Source organism: Bubalus kerabau, chromosome 12 (genome assembly GCF_029407905.1).
Source record: "Bubalus kerabau isolate K-KA32 ecotype Philippines breed swamp buffalo chromosome 12, PCC_UOA_SB_1v2, whole genome shotgun sequence".
NCBI classification, from domain to species: Eukaryota; Metazoa; Chordata; class Mammalia; order Artiodactyla; family Bovidae; genus Bubalus; species Bubalus kerabau.
In genome coordinates, this window is record NC_073635.1 from 67,006,175 (window position 1) to 67,025,477 (window position 19,303).

Consider the following 19,303-nt stretch of genomic DNA (forward strand, 5'->3'; position numbering starts at 1 on the left):
GTAGGACAGAATGAGCTTGTACGTCTAAACACAGTTGGATACATCAAATCAGATTTTTCATTGGTTGGAAAACAGTTCTTGGTTTGATGGAGTATTTGCATGCCAGATTCAAATAACATTCAAGAATCTTATCAGATTTAGTCTGATAAGAACTGGTAGTTATGGAATATTTGATTTTATTTTATCTCCTTAGTAAGCGCATGAACATCTTCCCTTTTAAGTTGGTAATATGTGTAAAAGTGAATGCAGAATAAATTTGTCCTCCATGGTGGTATAGGAACAGGTGCATGCGTGTGTGGTGTCGCTTCAGTCGTGTCCAGCTCTGTGTGACCCTATGGACCGTATCCAGCCAGGTTCCTCTGTCCAGGAATTCTCCAGGCAAAAATATTGGGGTGGTCTGCCATGCCCTCCTCTAGGGGATCTTCCCAATCCAGGGATCAAACCCACGTCTCTTACAGCTCTTGCATTGGCAGCTGGGTTCTTTGCCACTAGAACCACCAGGGAAGCCCATAGGAAAAAGTAGATCTTACCTTTTCTCTAGCTTGAAATATTAGTATAAATTCTCTTAAACTTAGTAAGATATATTTTCAGTGTTGTGAACCACTAGAAACCATGCCTCACTTTTCTGAAGAAAGAAACAAATAGTTAACCTTTTGTTGATCAAGAGCATAGTTAGAAAGTTTTCAAAAATAAATGCTTAATTTCACCCCAATAGTAAGAAATGCATAATATTTTTTAACTTACCAAAGATTGGGCTTTTTAGACTTAATTGAGTTCATCAAACTAGCAAATTTTCTGATGACTTCTGTTTAATGAAATAAATCGAACTCTACTTAAAAAAGAAACAAAACAAAACACAAAGCAGTATATTTCCAAGGTAACCCCACATTTTGAGTTTTAAATTTTTTCTCTATTCTTATCAGTTAGCTTTACCACTGTGTTATAACCAAATTAGGATATGCTGATTGACTACTAATGTAAATAGTTTAATAATGATGATGAGATGCAAATATTATTAGGGTCTTGGTGAACTCTGAAGAAGAATAAAGTAAGCACTGTATTATTTTTATTTCATAATTTAATATTTTTCAGTTCAAAAATACATGAATTCAGAGTGCTAATAGTGATATGATTAATGAGGAATATTCAGAGAGAAAAAGAATGACAGTGCTTTGAGCAGTAATGGAATATTAACTTAAGGTTAAATGTAATCAGACAGTGCTAAAAAGTTAATGCAAAATACAGGGCTCAAAGGAAGTTATATTTCAAAAAGCCAGCCCCCAACAAAGTTGCTTCTGAAGGTAATATAGCCAGAAAATGATGCTTTAGAAAAATAATTCTGGTAGATTTTATAAAATAATTTATTTATAATACAAATAATAATATAATTATAATTTTATACGTCTATAGTTCTTATAATAATAAATACTAATTACTTAGAAACATTATGACTTATTGGAAAAGACCCTGATGCTGGGAAAGATTGGGGGCAGGAGAAGAGGGCAACAGGATGAGATGCTTGCATGGCATCATCAAGTCAATGGACATGAATTTGAGCAACTCTGGGAGATCGTGAAGGATAGCGAAGCCTGGCGTGCTGCAGTCCATGGGGTCGCAGAGTCGGACATGCCTAAGTGACTGAATAATAAAAACAACTTAGGAAAATTTTATTTTGAATTTTTATATTTTATAGTTTTTGATCATTTTAAGTCAAGAAGTATGAGTATAGATCCCTAATAAGTGTTTTTACAATCAGCTACAATATATTTGCTAGTAGATAACTGGTTAGAATATTTTTGGCATGGGGATGTAAATGTGAACGTTGGAAAGCTTAAGAAAAAAATCTTCAGTCTCTTATGAAGAACAATTTTTCAGATATTCAGTGAAATATCTCTTTGTGGAAAACAAAAGTTGGATCAGAGTCTTGGGTTTGAATTCTGATTCATTATTCACTCAAGCGTCTTGTGCACTTACAGCTTCAATTCTCTTATCTACAATAAACGGTTTCATTGGCTGTTATGAGGGTCAAATGAAGTAGTGTATGTATAAGCATGTTTCACTGGAAAATTGTTATGCACAAATTATAAAAATGTGCTTCTGAAACTGTTCACTCAGCATATATGAAAGTCCTCCATGTAATCTGTATTTGCATGCATAAATCACATCCCCCACCAAGACAAAGTAACCATGCACCTTTAAAATAGAATGTAGCAGGCTCTCATTTTTGCAGTAGGTTCATCTTAAAATTTGGGGCTTCCCGGGTGTTTCAGTAATAAAGAATCCACCTGCCAATGGAGGAGACACAAGAAATGCAAGTTTGATCTCTGAGTTGGGAAGATGGCCTGGAAGAGGAAATGACAACCCACTCTAATATTCTTGATTGGAAAATTCCATGGACAGAGGAGCCTGGCAGGCTACAGTTCATGGGGCCGCAAAGGATTGGACACGACTGAGCACACATGCATGCATCTTGAAAGATATATTCCTTTGCCTAGTACCTTTTAAAAAACAAATTACATATTTGTTATATTTTAACATATGACGTTGTTAAGACATTGTGTAATGGCAGTGCTTGCTTCTTATTGAAATGAAACTAAAAAATACTTTGACATCAAGGGAGGCCTGGCGTGTTGCGATTCATGGGGTCACAGAGTTGGACACGACTGAGAGACTGAACTGAACTGATATCATCTATGGACTACAAAGTTCAACATTTCATGCCACAATAATGAGGAAAATGTATAACAATATCGTTTACATACTATTGATACATTTCCAAAATTGGATTCCAATGTACCAGGTAACTCTCTAGAGAAAATGATGCAATTCCCTTCTCTACCAGACGGTGGCACTGCACTCCTCATTGATGGCTTTCTGAGGTGCGTGCAGTGGAGAGATTTTTCTCCATCTAGGAAGAAACTGGATTTTAGAACATTTTATTTGAAATAATGAGACGCGTGTGATTAATTTCCTAAAGAATAATTTTACTTTTGTCTTTTAGGGGAAAGATGTGCACACTAAGTAAAAATGAACAGCTGTTGAGAATAAAAGGAAAATGCTTCACTTAGAATCTATTAATTTCTATCATCATTGTTCAGTACAATATTCTCAGACTTAATTACTCATGTAAAGAACATTATGACTACATGTGAAATAAAGTCTTCTTCACTGCCCTCAAGATTGTTTTCTCTTTCTAACCACACATTTTGAGGTTAACTTTTTCTTTATTTACATTTTCATATAGAAATTCCACTTGGGTGCTTAAACCCATTGACTCATAATGTGGAATACCTCATTGGGCACTAGTTTCGTCCTCTCCCCCACCTCAGTCACTTGGAAATAAAGAATCAGTCAGTCATTACTGCTGGAAACTCTGAGAGAAAAGGGCTCTTTAAAATTATTACTACCATGAATATCAAAAGGCTAGTTCCATTGCCCTCTCTCCCTGGGGACAATTTAGGTAGATGCCTTGTAGCTCTAAAGGTATCACTTGCTGATGACAAGAGGAAAGAAAGGAGACTGTACGGACTTATTGACAGTTAAAGAGGCTCAAATTGATTATCTGTAAAGAAGTACAATGGGAGGAAGCCACTCTGCTAAAAGCACAGCTTGGAACAACCCTCTATTAATTAGTTGTCAGGGCTGGGACTAGAAATGGCACCTAATGAGAGAAAAACTAAAGGAAAAGGATGAGAAAGAGTGAAAAAGCCTTTCTGTTATGTATGTATTTATTTTGTACCTTTGATTTTCACTTAGTTGTTTCATTCATATTCACTAAGTACATGGCAATAAATGATGATATAAAATGAAAGCAAAACAGGTAAAAAGACTCATGAACCTCATTGTTAAAGAAATTATTCAATATTTCATGGAATAGATTTAATAATAAGTTAATGCAACAGTGAATAATTATAGTAGTCATGCCTTTTCTCACATTTCTTTTTCCTAATTATCTGAAGGTAATAAAGAAAATTCAGCAATGAGTTTATTTTTAATTTTGAAAGTAGAGACAACATAGTTTTTAGTGGAAGCATTTGGTAATTATGAAATTAGATATCTGTAGGAGAAAACACTATTCATTAATTTTAGTTGGCTGGGAAATAATAAAAGAACTTTCATTTTAGATTAATTTTATTTTATATAAAGGCATGGGATTGCAGATTGCTGAACTTTACAACAAATAACTTTATGTTTGTATGATAAGAACACATTTCTCATTATTACATTTTTAAACCTGAAATAAGTTTATCTGACACTATAATCGTGAAATTTTATTGAGAACTTATTAAAAACATATTGAATATTATGCTCCTGTAGAAGTTTAAAGAATACTATTAATTTTATATCTTGCTACACATTTCTATGTTGAAATAAAAGAATATTTGTCCTATTAAAAAATAACAAAGTTTCCCAGTTTATAATTTAAGATGGAGCCAAAGCAACCTATTTATATTAATTGAAAATACAAATTCTGGACTCAATATCTGGAGTACTATGAAACAATAACTTGCATTTATAAATATATACATATTTATATATATACCTCCATTTATGTATATACATGCTACCTCCATTTATATATATATACATATATATGTATAGGCTTCCCTGGTAGCTCAGCTGGTTAAGAAACCTTCTGCAATGCAGGAGACCCCAGTTTGATTCCTGGATCAGGAATATCCCCTGGAGAAGGGATAGGCTACCCATTCAAGTATTCTTGCCTGGAAGATTGCATGGACAGAGGAGCCTAGTGGGCTACAGTCCATAGCGTTGCAAAGAATCAGACAAGACTGAGCAACTAAGCAAAGCATATATTCATAAAACTAACCATAAAGGAAGATCTACACAGTACAATTTTCTATATTAGATATATAAGACAAGGTTCTTTAACTGTGGATTTTATCATGTTGATAAACTGGGGATTTTATCAACATGATAAAATCCATCTTGAGAATGGTTGTATTCAAATTCTGAAATGTAACTTTATACCATTTTATTCTCATTCTAAATCAATTTGGCAGCTCTGTACACCATTACTGGAGTTCTGAAGAGCTGGTGATGCTCTAAAGAGCAGGATCTAAGGGGTGATCATAGTTGAGTTCTGCCCTAAAGACCCCTCATTCTCGTACTTCTGGCATACCTGAATGATGTCTACTCCCTTCTGTCTTGGGAACTTTTATTGACCACGAAGATTAACTACTTTATTCTTTGTGTTTATTATAGAGGACACAGCTTTGTTGCACAGGTAACAATAATTTACTCTGTTTTTAGTTATCTATTTCATCTTATCAGACCTGTGCATCTTAAAGGTAAGAGATATAACCTTCCTTTTGAATTTCCAATGTTTAACACCTTGATGAACTCAGTGACTGACCTGAGAAACTCAGCAGAAGTGGAATATACCTCTGTTAGATGAATGAAAGGAAAGAAGAACAGAGAGCTGGAAGGAGGAAAAATCCCAATTTTCAAATGTTAGTACTTTTATAACACGCTTCTTAGTCTTTATTGGGAAATGTAGTCATCCCTCAGTATCCATGGGGGAGTAGCTTCCAGGATGAACTTTTCTACTTTCCCAATCCCCCAGGGTACTAAGATTTGCTGATGCCCAAGTCTTTTATATAAAATAGCATGTGCTGTGTGCTAAGTTGCTTCAGTTGTGTCCAGCTCTCTGTGACTCTATGAACTGTCCATGGGATTCTCCAGGCAAAAATACTGGAATGGGTTGCCATTTCCTTCTTCAGGGGATCTTCCCAACCCAGGGATCAAATCTGTGTCTCGTAAGTCTCCTACATTGGTAGGCAAGTTCTTGACTACTAGAGCCACCTGGGAAGCCCCACAGTATTTGCATATAAGTGAACATCCTCTCATCTAGTTTAAACCATCTCTAGGTTGTTCATAATGAACAATGCAATGTAATGCATTGATACCCAATGCAATGTAAGTGCTATGTAGCAGATTCCAGCTGCACAGCAAATTCTGTTTTGCTTTTTTGGAAATTTCTGGAATTAAAAAAAAAAAAAAAAAAGTTTGGTCTGGGCTTGGTTGAATCCAGGATGTAGAACTCACAGATGCAAAGGGCTGACTGAATTTACCTTTCATTCTAAGTATAGTCTTTAGAGAACCTGTGTGTAATGCACTGTTAGCTGATGACCACCTGCTTTTTTTGGGTGTGATCCCAGGACCAAAGCCCTACCATCCTATCTGTGACATCCCTGGTTCAAAATCTCCTACTTTCTCCCACCCATCAGTGTTCAGGAGAAATAGTAACAGTCATACCCCATTCAGATAGTACCATGGTACACCCTCTTTAAGATGTATTATGTTAATGTATATATAACAGGTGGCAGTCATGCAGGCATATAATGTTGAATCTAATTGTAAATATTTGCTTAGGTCTTGAAAAGCATGTGAAACATTTTAATATTTGTGACTCTATAGTTTTATAAAATATTCCTTCTTAAAAAGTTATAATCAGCAACATACACCCCAGAATGTGCCAAATATCAGCCAAATTTAATTTAAAAACTTGGATATTTACATAATAATTTTTTAGCATCGAGGCTTAATGGGGGCTGCAAATACTTCAGCAACAAGATGCTTACCTTCAATCTATTTCTCCAACTTTGTGTTCCACATTTGGCTATAGGTAACTATGGTTTATTGAGCCCATCTAAGTATCGTTGCTTCTTTATGCCCATTTACTCTCATAACAACCCTATAAAGTAGAGATAATGATCATTTTACAACTACCAAAAAAAAAAAAATCACCCAGATACTTAGAGAGTTTAAGCACCTTGCCTGAATTCGTTCACCTCATCAGGAGTGGTTGTGATGGAAATCACTGACGTCTAAGAAGGGAGACCCGTGTTCGGTCACCTCCTAGCAGCATGTTGCAAGTTCAGGCAATGTGATGTGCCTGGTGAGCTCTCCCTCAGAGAAGCGGATCTAATCCCAGTACTTTCACTGTGGGCTATGTATGATGATTCATCATTTTCAGGTCAGGAAAAGGGAAAGTTAAAACAAGCCTCCTAATTCCCTGAGCAAATTTAAAGAGGCCAGGATACAAAGAAAAATCCCATAAGTACAGGTTCAAGTCTCCCTCCACTGCCTCAAAACTGCCTTGCCACGTGCTTTTGCACATTTTTTACTGAAAAACAGCATCCCCATTCAGAAATAGCACATGTCCTGTGAATTTAGAAGTCAGGTTCAGTCTGCTGTAGCTAGCCTGAAGGTACACATTATGGTATGGTAATCAGGTATGTGTTGCTGCTGCTGCTAAGTCACTTCAGTCGTGTCCGACTCTGTGCGACCCCATAGACGGCAGCCCACCAGGCTCCCCTGTCCCTGGGATTCTCCAGTCAAGAACACTGGAGTGGGTTGCCATTTCCTTCTCCAATGCATAAAAGTGAAAAGTGAAAATGAAGTAGCTCAGTCGTGTCCGACTCCTAGCGACCCTATGGACTGCAGCCCATCAGGCTTCTCTGCCCGTGGGATTTCCAGCAAGAGTACTGGAGTGGGTTGCCATTGCCTTCTCCAGGTATGTGTTAGGGAACAGAATAGGAAAAACTATACTTCAAGTGTCAAAAAGGGCTTAGCAGAGGGCATCTGTTAGTTTCTTTCTGACCTAGTGTTAGCTTGCCTTGCCTGATCGCATTTCTAATGGTCTTGCTCCAACATCGTGGTCTTTAGAGCTATTTCCTCATCACGTGTGGGAGAATAAGAAGGAAAGTGACTTTAGAGTCATGATTGAATAAAAAGCCACAAATTCAAAGAGTTCTATTATCAGAAAAAATAACGTTATCTGATGATAATTATCACTGAAAATGCTAAACTTCAAATCAGAGAAACATTAGCAGTCTAATATGGATCTTTGCTACAGTTGCATGGAGATTGGTATTGCATTAAGAATAATTTAGGAGGGCATGGATTAAAACCTAGGATAAGAATTGAGAATGCATCTGAAAATAGAGTCATAAAGTTGTATAGCCTTTCAAGATAAATCAATATTTAATATAGTTTGATATTAAGCTATGTTTGTGCATGTTCTTGTATGGTGAAATGATTATGAGCTCTAGTTTATACACAGACATAAAATGCGTATGTGTGTTTTAAATCAGTGTTGTTCATGCGTAGTGCCTGAAATTAAATCACAAGACAGCACTAAACAGTATGTGGGACAAGCCCATCTCAGAAGATGTTTTGGATTTGGTTCAAGATGAGTGTGGGGCTTCCCTGGTGGCTCAGAGGTTAAACTGTCTGCCTCCAATGTGGGAGACCTGGGTTCGATCCCTGGGTCGGGAAGATCCCCTGGAGAAGGAAATGGTAACCCACTCCAGTATTCTTGCCTGGAGAATCCCATGGACGGAGAAGCCTGGTAGACTACAGTCCATGGGGTTGCAAAGAGTCGAACACGACTGAGTGACTTCACTCACTCACTCAAGATGAGTGTAATAAAGCACATATCACAATGGTGTGAGTCCTGTAACTTTTTGGTTTCCCAGTGCGTATAAAGGTTATGTTTAGACCACACTGTAGTCTATTAAATATGCAATAGCATATCTAAAAGGACAATGTACGTACCTTAATTAGAAAAATGATTTATTGCTAAAAAATGCTAACCATCATCTGACAATGCAGAGTTGCCACAGATGTTCAATTTATAAAAAGCAAAATATCTGCCGAGTCTATGAAATGAAGTATGCTTGTATTATAAACTTACAAAAGAAAAGTAGAAAAAAAATAAGGCACTATGGAAAATGTGTTATATTTATTGTGTTAATATTTATTATTTAATATTTAAAATTGCAATATAGGAGTCCCCGGTTTGATTCCTGGGTCAGGAAGACCCACTGGAGAAGGGATAGGCTACCCACTCCAGTCTTCTTGGGCTTCCCTTGTGGCTCAGCTGGTAAAGAATCTGCCTGCAATGCTGGAGACCTGTGTTCTATCCCTGGCTTGGGAAGATTTCCTGGAGAAGGGAAAGGCTAGCCACTCCAGTATTCTGGCCTGGAGAATTCCATGGACTGTATAGTCCTTGGGATTGCCTGGACATGACTGAGAGACTTTCACTTCCACTTCACTTTCAATCTTTAAAATAAACCTTTGAGTTAGGAATATATTGATCCCATATAAAGAAAACAAATACTAACTTGCTCCTGTTGCTGCCAAGTGTTCAAACTGAGGATTCAAATCCAAATCTGTTTGAGACTGAATCCAGTGCTTTGAATAACTATATTATATTCCCACTTATATGCTCATACTGCCACTGTTCACTAGTGTCAATGGCTATGGTGAAGAAAAGAAGGGCATAGAAAAAATAATTGATGCAGAATCAGAAAATGAGATGAAATGGAAGGCCATCAGACCAAGAAAATGCCCTAACTCTGAAAAGTAGCTCTCCATGAGCAACAAATTACAAACTATATTTAATTTAGAATAAATTATTAATATATTTTGGGGCTTCCCTGGTGACTCAGTCAGTAAAGAATCTGCCTGCGATGCAGGAGACTTGGGTTTGATCCCTGGGTTGGCACAATCCCATGTAGAAGGGAATGGCAACCCACTTCAGTATTTTTGCCTGGAAAATTCCACAGAGGAGCCTGGTGGGCTACAGTCCATGGTGTAGCAAAGAGTCAGACATGACTGAGCGACTAGCCCTTTCATTAATTATTTAATACAAATGATCCTTATTGGCCTTTTGAAAAAGTTTTCCTGGCCAGTAAGTTTATTTCAGGATTTCATTTATTCATCAGTTTGTCCACTCAACATAGATTTATTATGGACTCACTGTATGGCTCAGACAGTAAAGCGTCTGCCTGCAGTGCGGGAGACCTGGGTTCAGTCCCTGGGTTGGGAAGATCCCCTGGAGAAGGAAATGGCAACCCACTCCAGTACTCTTGCCTGGAAAATTCCATGGACTGACGAGCCTGGTGGGCTACAGTCCATGGGGTCGCAAAGAGTCGGACACCACTGAGCGACTTCACTATCACTTGAACTGTGATTAGACTTTAACAAGCATACTGAACATGACCTAAAGAATGAATGTGGGTGTAAAGAGAGCATAAGTGTTTGATGAGGAAGCAAAGACCCTCCAGCAAGAAATTGCTGAGCGTTCCAGGGACTGAGAGAGCTAGTGGGGCAGCAGCTCGGGGAGCAAGGGGAACACAGTGAGGAGCTAATTAGAGAAAATTAATTTTACTTTTCATTGATAAGACCTTCTAAAGTTAGTTCTCTGTGTAAAATTTATATAGAAACAAAGATGTATTCCATTGTGTAAAAGTAATACCACATAATATCCTATCAATAAAGTATTAAGTATCTATTATTAAATAGTTCATTGAAAATGTTTTAAATTTTAGTATCAATTTTACAACCTCTTATGTTGACAGCTTCTGATATTTTTATAATATTTAGTTAGAGAAGTAATGTTTTTATTTCAAGAGCTATGCTTAACTTTTACACAGCAATATGAATAAAAAGGAAGGGTTCCATACTCAGAAGTACTTTATATGCTTCATATGTATTTAAATTTTTAATGTAAATGATTTTAAGAGGTTTGATTAGCTTTTTATTGTTCTATATGCTATCAGTCCTAAAATATAATTACAGCCTTAAAATAGAATTAGCTTCCAACAGAAAACTTTATTAAAAGTGGACTGGACTCACTGAAGATTTTAGTCATGAAGTCTTAGAGAAATTTCACTTTTGTTTGTAAGACTTTTCCTATGGCCCTTCTGTTCATGGAGCTTCCCTGGTGGTTCAAACAGTAAAGAATTTGCCTGCAGTGCAGTAGGCTCGGGTTCGATCCCTGAGTCAAGAAGATCCCCTGGAGAAGGGAATGGCAACCCACTCCAGTATGCTTGTCTGGGAAATCCCATGGACAGAGGAGCCTGGTGGGCTACAGTCCATAGGGTCACACAGAGTCAGACAGGACAGCAGCTAATAGCTTCACCTTTTCACTTCTGTTCATGATCCAAAGGCAACATTTCTCTAGCTGCTCAGCTATTCTGTTTTCTACATTCTAACATGCCAACATCAAAGCTGTAGCTCTGCCCTCTCCTCTCCTTCCCCACGTCAAACCCAGGGTAACTGGGAGAAATTTCAACATCAATAGCGTCTCATCTTACTGATAAACAAAGCACAAAGATGGAAAAGGACAGTTGCCAGGACAGAAAGCAGTGGATGAAAGCGGGATAATCGCCTTTCTATCTACAGATAGTAGAAAGGGTGCTATCCTGTGAGACACGATGCTAAGTTAAAATAATATTTACCTGGGTGGGCCTGCTATACAGGAAGTGTTTAGATCCTAAAAACAGTGGAAACAACTGTAAAACTAAAGAAGAGTGAACTTGGAACATGAGCGGCGTGAGTGATAATGAAGACAGTTGTAAGGAGAGTACTATTGCTAATTTCTCTCTCACACAAAGGCTTATTAAAGAACCTCTACTCACAGATCCCTGATATGCTTTGTAAGCATCTTCTTCACTCAATTTCTCTTCTCTGAGGTTCCAGTATATAAAACAAAAATAAAATATAACTCCCAAAGCCAGCCATTTTCTTAGAGACTTCATACTCGTTAACTTGAAATTTTGAAGTACAGGAATACAGTACATTTGAAATACCATAATATTCAGGAAAGGAACATATATATGTGTGTATATATATATATATATGTATATGTGTGTGTATATATATATATATGTATAGGTATATGTATATATGAAGGGGCTTCCCTGGTGGCTCAGACAGTAAAGCATCTGCCTGCAATGTGAGGGACCAGGGTTTGATCCCTGGGTCAGGAAGATCCCCTGGAGAAGGGAATGGCAACCCACTCTAGTACTCTTGCTTGGAAAATTCAATGGATTTTGGGATACTGGTGGGATACAGTCCATGGGGTTGCAAAGAGTTGGACACGACTAAGCAACTTCACTTTCACTTTCATATATATTTGAATGTCATGTCTGTAGTAGGACGGTATGATGGGGTGTGACCAGCAGTGGACTCATCAGTTCAGTTCAGTTGCTCAGTTGTGTCCAACTCTTTATGGCTCCATGGACTGCAGCACCCCAGGCTTCTCTGCCCATCACCAACTCCCAGAGTTTGCTCAAATTCATGCCCATTGAGTCGGTGATGCCATCCAAACATCTTATCCTCTATCATCCCCTTATCCTTCTTCCTTCAATCTTTCCCGGGATCAGGGGCTTTTCCAATGATTCAGTTCTTTGCATCAGGTGGCCAAAGTATTGGAGTTTTAGCTTCAGCATCAGTCCTTCCAATGAATATTCTGGACTGATTTCCTTTAGGATTGACTGGCTGGATCTTCTTGCAGTCCAGGGGACTCTCAAGAGTCTTCTCAAACACCATAGTTCCAAAGCATCAATTATTCGGCGCTCAGCTTTCTTTATAGTCCGACTCTCACATCCATACATGACTACTGGAAAAACCATAGCTTTGACTAGACAGACCTTTGTTGGAAAAGTAAGGTCTCTGCTTTTTAATATTATGTCCAGGTCGGTCATAGCTTTCCTTCCAAGGAGTAAGCGTCTTTTAATTTCATGGCTGCAGTCACCATCTGCAGTGATTTTGGAGCCCAAGAAAATAAAGTCTGACACTGTTTCCATTGTTTCCCCATCTATTTGCCATGAAGTGATGGGAGCAGATGCCATGATCTTTGTTTTCTGAATGTTGAGTTTTAAGCCAACTTTTTCACTCTCCTGTTTCACTTTCATCAAGAGGCTCTTTAGTTCTTCACTTTCTGCCATAAAGGTAGTGTCATCTGCATATCTGAGGTTATTGATATTTCTCCCGGCAATAGTGGACTCATATATACATACGAATGTCATGTCCATAGTGAGCCTCTTTATGATGAGTTTTACTGACACCACGTGTGTCATGTTTCATAATGGGTCTCTTTTTGTTTCCAAAATATGTATTGCTTTGTCAAATATATGGTAAATTGTAGTGTCAGCATTAGTCATTTAAAATCCTATATAAAATGATAATCTGCTGTAGAGTATTTGTTCACCTTTGATTCTGTAGTTCTGATTTACTTCTATGGGGTGTATGTGTCCTCCAGAAAAATATCTTTCAAAAACTGCAGAATAGATTGCTCTGGCTGACTGTCTTAATTTTCACAGTAATGGATTAAATTTTTTCCCAGAAAAAGCATGTGGTAGGCAGCAAGAGGGGAGTTTGAAAATACAAATTATATGCAAAGTTCAAATCATTGCTCAGCTCATATTTAGGCCACCCTCATATCTCTTAAAATAAAATCTGAATGTTTTGTCGTGTCCTACAGGATTCTGTGTGACAGTCTGCCTCTTCCACTTCTGATGCCCTGACCCACTGCATGACATGAGGCTCATTTTGATCTTCAACATCCCAAACAAATCCTGTCATCAAAATCCTTGCACTTGCTATTTTCCTCTTCCTAGAATTCTGATTCCTGTCTCTTTGGATCTGAGGTTCCTTCCCATCTTTTCAGTCTATGGCCAAATATCATCTTTGAGAAATCACCTGGCTTTATATAAAGAGGTCAGACATCCCTCATTATCATGGTACCCTCTTATTTTCCATTAGAGTGCCAGGGTCCAGCCCCGGCTGATCCAGGGTATTCGAAGGAGAGACGGCATAGGCGAGGGTCAGGAAACAACTGCTTAATTACACGTTAATTAAGGATACAAAGAGTAATAGAATGAGGATAGCTCAGTAGGAAAATTCAGTGGAGAAAAGAGGCTGAGTAGCTTGGTTTACGCGGGAGACCAATAAAACTTCAAGACAAGAAGTTTGCACCACTTACGTAGGCCGCAGGCGTCCTTCCGTTCTCCCGAAGGAGAGGAGACACTGAGGCCTCCCCAGTCGGATCTTAGAAGCCCAGGCATAATTAGCAAGCATGGTGGGTTCCGCGCTCCAGATGGAGACTCAGCCAGAATTTGGGAGAGAGAGAGACATGGGGAGACCAAGTTTTGGTGAACAAAGCCCGCACTTTATTTTCCAAAGTAGTTTTTATATCTTAAGTTATGCATAGAGGATAATGGGGGAAGGGGTGGAGTCATGCAAGGACAGCAGTTCCTGGTCCTAATCGAAGCCAGGCTTTCAAACTTATCATATGCAAAAGTTCAGGTGAATTACATCATCTTCTGGCCAGGAGGCCTGTTAACATTTTAAGAAACTTATTTTTCTCTAAAGGTGATTATTCCAAAGTCAGGCACCAGCCTCCAAAAAAGCATTGGACAAAGCTGCATTTTACATTTCTATACACCCATTATATCAATCAATACACTGCCAAGGACACAGTAGGTAAGGAGTATGGAGGCTTAGCAGCAAACATTGGCCCAACAAGTGAAAAACCCTTCACCAATACAATTTCTAATCAATCTTTTAACTACTCAAAGGAATCTGTGTTTAGGCAGTTTAGAACATCTCCTGCCTCTCACAGTTGGGAGGCTCTGAACAATCACATGTGGCCGGAAAAACCTATTCAGGCAGGCTAGAGGATTTCCAAAGGAGTTTGTAGGTTAAACACTGTCACACCCAAGAATTATTAACTGGAGCTGTAAGCTAACTCTTTTTTCAGAGAGAGGTAGTGGGAGACAGCCCCCCGTAAAGTCAGAGGTGTAGGTGAAAGCACAAAGCAGAAAGTAGGCAGACTCTGGTTTGGGGGGTAGATGCTCGAGAATTTCCAGGGGGGACTCCTGAGGCTCGATCCCGCCTTTGTGTATGCCGAGCCTCCTTCCTCATGACCTTTGTCATGGGCGGAGTTCCTCACGCTGGCTCCCGGCAGTGATAGAATTCCAGTTGAGCTATTCCAGATCCTGAAAGATGATGCTGTGGAAAGTGCTGCACTCAATATGCAATATGCAATATGCAATCAATATGCAATATGCCAGCTCCTGGCATTAGAGAATTGATCCCAATCCAAAGATGTCACATTGTGTGTTTGTTAATCATGTATCTGTATATTGTATGTTTCTCATCAGTAAAATACTACCTCCATGAGGAACCTATATTCCTGGCACCTAGAACTGATTCTATTAATAAGAGGCATCCATATAAAAAATTTCTCCCATTGACAGGTTGACATATAAGCCATTGATATGCTCCCTATTAATCAGTAACACTTCTTTACTGATAATGATTTCCCCCACAGCATTCTGAGGTTCAAATTTGTGACCTGTAGTTCAAAACTACGTGTGATCTAATTAACTCCAATATTATTCTTGATTCTATCATGAGTGAGAGATGATGTTTATGAATGAGTAAATAAGTAAACAAGTTAATTAGACAATGAGTAAGGTCAGAATCTTTAGGAGTTAATTATTCCTTTTAAGACTGGTATCAAGAAAAAAGACCACCACCTGTGTAGCCTTTGACACCAACTAGAAAGATTCCATCCTGCCTTGATCAATTTTAATTTCTAATTCAGGGTGGTATAACCTTTGCAGGTAAATTCCAGTTACAAAAGGATTTTAAGAAGCTCTTTCTGATAATCTGGGGTCACACCTCCATCTCAGAAATATAGTAATGGTCACATACTCAAGACGAGATGGAAATCAGTGACTCATTAATTCCAGACTAAAATCAAGACATTATGCTGCTGCTGCTGCTGCTGCGTCGCTTCAGTCATGTCCTACTGTGTGCGACCCCATAGATGGCAGCCCACCAGGCTCCCCCATCCCTGGGATTCTCTAGACAAGAACACTGGAGTGGGTTGCCATTTCCTTCTCCAATGCATGAAAGTGAAAAGTGAAAGTGAAGTTGCTCAGTTGTGTCCAACTCTTAGCGACCCCATGGACTGCAGCCCACCAGGCTCCTCTGTCCATGGGATTTACCAGGCAAGAGTACTGGAGTGGGGTGCCATTGCCTTCTCCGCAAGACATCGTAGAGGTGACTAATTTATATGCAAAGATTACATGGATTATATGGATGATAAGAAAATTGTATAGGTTGTGTATGTGTGTGTGTGTGTGTGTGTATATATATATGTATGTGTATATATATATATTTCATTTATAAAAAGTGCTTAACCTGCAGAGGGAGCCAACAAATATTAACTCTCTTCTGTAATAAAATGTAACTTGCTGTCAGCTGTTATGTCAGCATCTCATCAAAGGAAATTAAAGACTAACTCTAAAACTGGGTAACTCTAAAACTAGGTAGTAAAACTCTTCTAGAATTGGATTATTATTGCTACATATGTGACTACTTGGTAAAAAATGAATAATGATCATTATAGTCAGGTGGCTCAGTCTGTAAAAAAAATCTGCTTGCAATGCAGGAGATCCGGGTTCGATCCCTGGGTTCGGAAGAGCCTTTGGAGAAGGGAATGGCAACCCACTCCATCATTCTTGCCTGGGAAATCCTATAGACAAGAGGCCTGGTGGGCTATAGTCCATGGCATCACTGAGTCAGATATGACTTAGTGACTAAATAACATCAGTAATCAAAGAACCAGAAACAGCTTCTGATAAGTGAATTGTTTTATTTAACTACAGAGATCTGTGCAATTTTCTTCAAAAAATCAGCAGCTTCTAGACTGTAGTCCACTCAACAAAGAAGATATATAAACTATCTGGAAATTTAATTCTTTAATTCTAATATCACTATCCCTTTATTTTGAAAACAAAGTAACAAATTAATCAATAGACTTCTCATTCAACTCCAAAATACAGATGTCCGCAGTGTCAGAAAATGGTTAATTCTCCGTATTTTAAATAAAATACAATAGTGAAAAATATTTTCTTTTATAAAAATGTAAAGTTTTTATAATGGTTTGAAATGAAATATTGTCTACTTTCAATTAGTAGACTATAATTTCAAAGAAGAACATTTATCATTATTATTTTTACAATTCCTATTTTTGGCTATTTTGTCAGTCAATATTAAATGCTGAAGGATCTAACACTGCTAAGGAAATATTTGTATTGCATCTGTCCTGGAAGACTTTATACTCCCAAGAGACTTACTCATTTGTACTGAATAGACCGTCAAAGAATGACTGAAGTTTTATATGGAAATTCAGGCAAAAATTTTGATACAGTCTGCATCTACTTCAACACAGTTTTTCTTTTTCCTTTAACTACTGAATTCCCTCTAGACTAGTATATATAAATTTGTGTCTCAGGAATTCCTTTGAGAAAAATAGGCATAGGTAAAAGCTTGCACTTTTTTTCCGAAACTTCAGAGCAACCAAAATTACCTGGATCCCATCAGTATGTCAAGCTATAAAACACCTGCTTTTACCGAAGTCTTTGTTCGATGTATTCTCATTGAGAATATGAAACACATTCATTGTAATTATAATTTGGGCCAAACTTTATTTTGATTATATAATAACATAGCCAAAAAGGAAAGAATAGCTACATTTTTTTTTAGTCTATGGAGGAATGACTATGTTACTTTGAATCCATTCTGGTTTTATTCTTTTACATTTCACTGTCTCAAGCGCCAAATAAAATTTTACTCACATGTTTCCTTTTAAAACATGAGTTCAGAAGACAACTCAAGAAAAAAAAAAACAACCTCAATGAAAGTTTTATTAGCTTCTATGAACCCTAAAATACTGTGCTTTTCCTTTCTGGGATTAAGTGACACTTGCTGTCATACAAAAGAATGGTAATGATATTAGCCTTAATCATAAACATGTGCTAAGCACATATTTCTCTGAATACTACAACTAGAAATTTGGTTGTAAAATGCAAGAAATCCAATTCAAACATACTTCAGCAAAAGGGGGATTATTTGGCTCATATAAACTGTGAAAGACTCAATAAGAGGAACCAGAGAATTAATATAGTTGGGATTTTTTTCTCTACCGCTCATGTTTTCATTGTGTGCCAGCCAAATTATCTCAGTCTGTGTTCCTACAAGGCTAAAATCATGATTTCTGATGTTAAGAATGCTTGTATCCTCATAGCTTTCTGAACAGAAAGGAAAACAACATTCGAATATTAATCAGCTACATTTTGAAAAGTCCTGGGAGAAATTGGTCTGTATTGGGTCACATGCCCAGAACTATACGATTCATACGTGGTCCCAGGAAAGTGATGTTGTATGGACTAGCCCTGGGGAACTTGTTGTTCAGTAGCTCAGTCCTATCTGACTCTTTGCAACCCCATGGACTGCAGCTCGCCAGGCCTTCTTGTCCTTCACCATCTCCCAAAGCCTGCTCAAACTCATGTCCATTGAGTTCGTGATGCCATCCAACTATCTCATCCTCTGTATATCAGATCTAATCCCTCGCATGTATTTGTCACTCCCACTGTATAATCAATCGTAAGGGATTAGATTTAATCTTGGGCAGGTGGCATTATTAAATCAATAACTATAGCTATGGAGTTGGGAGTTGTATTAGAAAGATTCTGGTTCCTAGTCTGAATTCATGCTTGGAGCAAGAGAAGTGTTTTCAGAGTGAAGGACACAGGATATATTTTCCCAGAGGAAATGAGAGGAGTACAAGGCTGGCAACATACATATATACATGCACACAAATACACACCAGGTTATCTCCTCCTCTCATTTCCTATTCTTTCATCTTCATTGTCATCAAGCGTGTACTGAACATCAAATATGAAATCTAATGCTAATGAACTGACAGATTTGAGTTATTCATGATCTTTACTTTTCGGAAATTTGAGATGCTATTATTTATGCCTTTTCCTTCCAAAGAGAAGACATTAATGTTATAGACTAAAATGTAAAATTTAACAACATAAAATTATGAATCAGATGAGAGTGGTATTTTGTCAGTTCTAAGTCACATTTCTGACACCTGATTAAATCTAACAATTGATAGAGTCTTAAGTTGCTACTGGCCAAGTGGCCACTGTGGCACATTGTCACTTCTGTTGAATGATGTACATGACTGACACTACATGTGTCGAGTTCAACTGTCACACGTGATGTCTTCAAAAGAATAACATGATCCAGTATTAAAAAAAAATTCTGTTTGTAGAGAGTCACTGAAAGAGTATGGTGATACATGCATTTGGTGTTTTTGTAAGCATTCAGAATTAAAAGAAATAATCCAATTTCATGTTTTTGTTTTAGAGTAATAACCAAGAACTTTAAGGAACCTAAGAAAGAAGGATTCTCCCAAATAGATGAAGCTATGCTCTTCTTTATTACTGAGTAAAGTACAATACAACCGTGTTAGGAGAGATTGTTGGGTGCCTTGGAATAGATGAAAGGAATTTAAGATCATGAGGGTTGAATGACAAAATTATGTAGAATCATAATTATGATATCATGTCAGAGTTTATGTATATTTTATGTTATGTATAAAGGAAAGGGATTTTTCCTTTAT

General features: G+C 37.7%; 1 long non-coding RNA gene across 1 annotated transcript; it reads right to left on the reverse strand.

Annotated features, from left to right (window-relative positions):
- Positions 1-1,063: 1,063 nt before the first annotated feature.
- LOC129624619 (uncharacterized) lies at positions 1,064-13,977 on the reverse strand. The gene is made up of 3 exons (XR_008701070.1): positions 13,799-13,977; positions 2,194-2,285; positions 1,064-1,638 (listed from the first exon to the last, which is right to left on the reverse strand). It is a non-coding gene; the product is annotated as an uncharacterized LOC129624619 (long non-coding RNA).
- Between the last annotated feature and the right edge of the window lie 5,326 nt (positions 13,978-19,303).